Genomic DNA, 3,289 nt, shown 5'->3' on the forward strand with positions numbered 1-3,289 from the left:
GGGTGTGTCGCTGAGTGGGGAAAATCGATTTGAAACGTGAACAGGCAGGTGATGCTCCGTGGACATTCGTTTGGAGCTACGACTCTTGCGAACTGTCACCCAGCCACCTGTCTGAGATCCCGGCTGCTCAGGAAGATGTGGGGGGCGGCTATCTTGGGCTAAGCTACGTCTAGGAGGCTCCACACCGTGCTACGTGGGCATAGCTAGCTGGCCTATTCTCCATGGTGTGTAGCCGCGCTTCTAAGTCTGTGAGCCTCGCCTCCAATGCTGCTAGCATCTGACATTTATTACAAGTACCATTATCGCTAAAGGAGGCAGAGGAATAACTGAACATGCGACACTCCGAGCAAGAGAAAGGAGGAGAGGAAGAGGGGGAAGCCATTGCTCTCGATTAAGCTACTAGCTTAGCTAGCTTCTAAACTAGCCGACCTAAAGTAGCAAGTTAAATTTGGTAGTTAGCAAGAACTGCAAAATTAGTGACCTAAGTGGTGCAGGCGTATGTTGTCACTCAAAAATTCAGATGAACCTAGAAAATAGTGAGTTTAATTCCTAAACAATCTGGAAGCAAGCACAACGCAGTGCAAATACAGAAAACAGGAAATGAGTACGGTTTACCGCAGGAAACAGCAGTCCGTCAAAGGTTCCGCATCCAAAAAAGGTTTGAGAAAAAGGCCGCAGTCCTTTCCCACTCTATCTCTTAAAACCACGGCCGCCCCGCATATGCAGGGTGTGTTTATGGATGTATAGTGTGAGTAAAACTGGAAGGTGTTCTGATACCAGTGTATACAGCTGGTTTGATTAAAACAGGAGTGCATGTGCTCTGTCAGATGCAGGTGAAGCAGACGGCTGAAAAACGCAGAGATTCAGAGGTTTGTTGCTCATATTCATCTCAAGACATGGACACTTTTAACAATAGACACAGTTCCCAATGTTCACGAGTAATATAGAGTGTAATGATGTCAGAATCTTGCTTGTTGTACCCAAATCACAAGTTTGATTTCTCCCTGTCGATTTTGCCAGATGCAATAATAAATGCTGCACTGAGAATTGTATGAAGTTTGACCTCTTCCTTTCTGCTACAGTTTATGCTTTAATGAAGGAAGGAGGTGAGCCACTGAACAAGCTTTCTGTTCTAATAAAAATCCTATTAACAGTGGAGGTAATTGGTTTCATTCCCTCCACAGAGAAGACAAAATTACAGTTCTATCCTCATTCTCAAAAGCTGATGAATATCTTTTTTTCCCCTAATGTAAATGGCCTTGGCTTGAGTGCCTGCAATTACAGCACTGAGTACCAGCTGAAGAAGAGTTTATTAGTCTGTCAACACTGTAGTGAAATGGAAAGAATGTATTGTGGAGCTTTATAAAGAACTACTGACTGAATGAGTTTAGAGGCCATGGATAAGATTCCAGATTTCAGAAGCAGGTAATCATACTACTCGTTTTTGTATATATGTAAACATCTATCTCACAGGGTGAGTGCTTCACTGCTTGTCGCTTTGAAATTGTTATCTAATGGTCTGACACCTGTGATGACCATCTGACACATACCTCTCAGAACTAAAGTGAACAGACTGGCAGATGAACAGAAACAGGAGCTTTCAAGTAGTAGAAAGCTTTGTGTGAGTGTGTGTGAGGCTGGAGGCCTTCGACTGCATTTATGGGGCATTGTCCCGGCTCCATCCATCCAGCAGAGGTTTTCCCTCTGAAGACTGGCATCCCCTCTTTGTGCACCTTGGCAGTGACCAGGAAAAGCACCAGAAGCTGCTGGATGGATAGAGCCAGGAACAAAAGGATGTTACCAGATAAAGTTTTGCCTTTTTTAATTATTTTTTAACTTTTTACTTTTTAACTATTTTTTTTCAAGTCCAGAGAAATTATCTCAATATTAAAAATTTTAAGTCCGCTTCTTACCAGTTGAATATTATGTCATGTTTAAGAGAGCTGTCTGACCGTGTTTGTATCACAGTACTTGACAAACCATCCAGACTTGACCACAAATGTGTTGATGGTGGTGAGACACTTGTTTTAAGTTGATCTCTTATTAATCTGTTAGTATATTTTTCTCGGACACTATTTTCTCCCCAAAATATGCTAAGAAATGAATTTAAATCCATACAAAGGCCCAAACCCCCATAATCTCTTAAAAGTAATGAAACTCCTTTAGTGACAGCATCAAAAACAAAAGTATGTTCTTTTGGGTTAACAGGAAATTAATTTGCTTGCAGTCAGAAGTTTTATCCAGTGAGAGAGAGAGAGAGGGAGAAAGATGGATGTAGCTGTATCATGGTGAGCTCAGCAAACACTGATTCTTTCTGCAATATTGTTAACCTGAAGTTTTATTTGTAAAATAAATATAGAGTAATAAGTAGTTTCTTCTGGACTGTCAGTCATATTTAGGTAGATGAAATAATTAGTTTTTCAGTTGAATCATATTTAAAGTTCAAGAAAACCCACTGTTAAAAGACTTTTTTCAAAGTTCAATAAACACATTTCCAAAGTCAGTGAGTAATCATGTTAAATAGTCATGATCTCAATACTGACCAAAATAATTGTGATGCGTGTTTCATTATGAAGTTATTGCTATTTACTTGATATTTAATGCTCATAATTTGAAAGTTGAGAATAAGCACAAATGAATCAAAATGGGTTTTTTATTAGACTGATAATATGGGGTGCCAACTTCGAAGATGTGTAAACTGGTGCTATGTTGTCCTGTACAGATGAGGCTCAAAGACTGGCTCACACAAAAAAGAAAGGATGATGGCGACCATGAAGGAGCTGAGGGGACACAAACTAGTCATGTTATAAACGAATGAGGAGGTTTGTTTTCAGGGTTAATGTGCAGATGACAGTTATGAATACAAGTTTGGTGTCGCACACTTACGGGCGCGTGCACAACACTACACTGTGTTATATTGCCATATCATACATGTCTACAGTGAAGTACTCTGGATCACAGATACTGCAGTGGTCAGCAAAGATAAGATAACCTTTATTGATTTTACTGCCAAAGACAAACTGTGACAGTAGCTGAGTTGATGGTTGGTAACAATGGACAGCGCCTTTCCCGTCAAGTTCATCCTCAGTAAATTCAGCTCACCGCATTGATCCCAGTTGATCTATGGGAAGGCAGTGCACAAATGGCCACATACTGTATTAGTCAATATGTTAGAAATATATAATAGTTGCAATGACCCTGTGTCATTTGGTGACAGAGAAACTCCATAGGTTTGGTGTAGACAGAGTATTGTGTTTGAAGGTCATGTGAAGACAAGCAGTGAAAACTG

Source organism: Monopterus albus, unplaced genomic scaffold, assembly GCF_001952655.1.
Source record: "Monopterus albus unplaced genomic scaffold, M_albus_1.0 scaffold319.1, whole genome shotgun sequence".
Taxonomy (NCBI): Eukaryota; Metazoa; Chordata; class Actinopteri; order Synbranchiformes; family Synbranchidae; genus Monopterus; species Monopterus albus.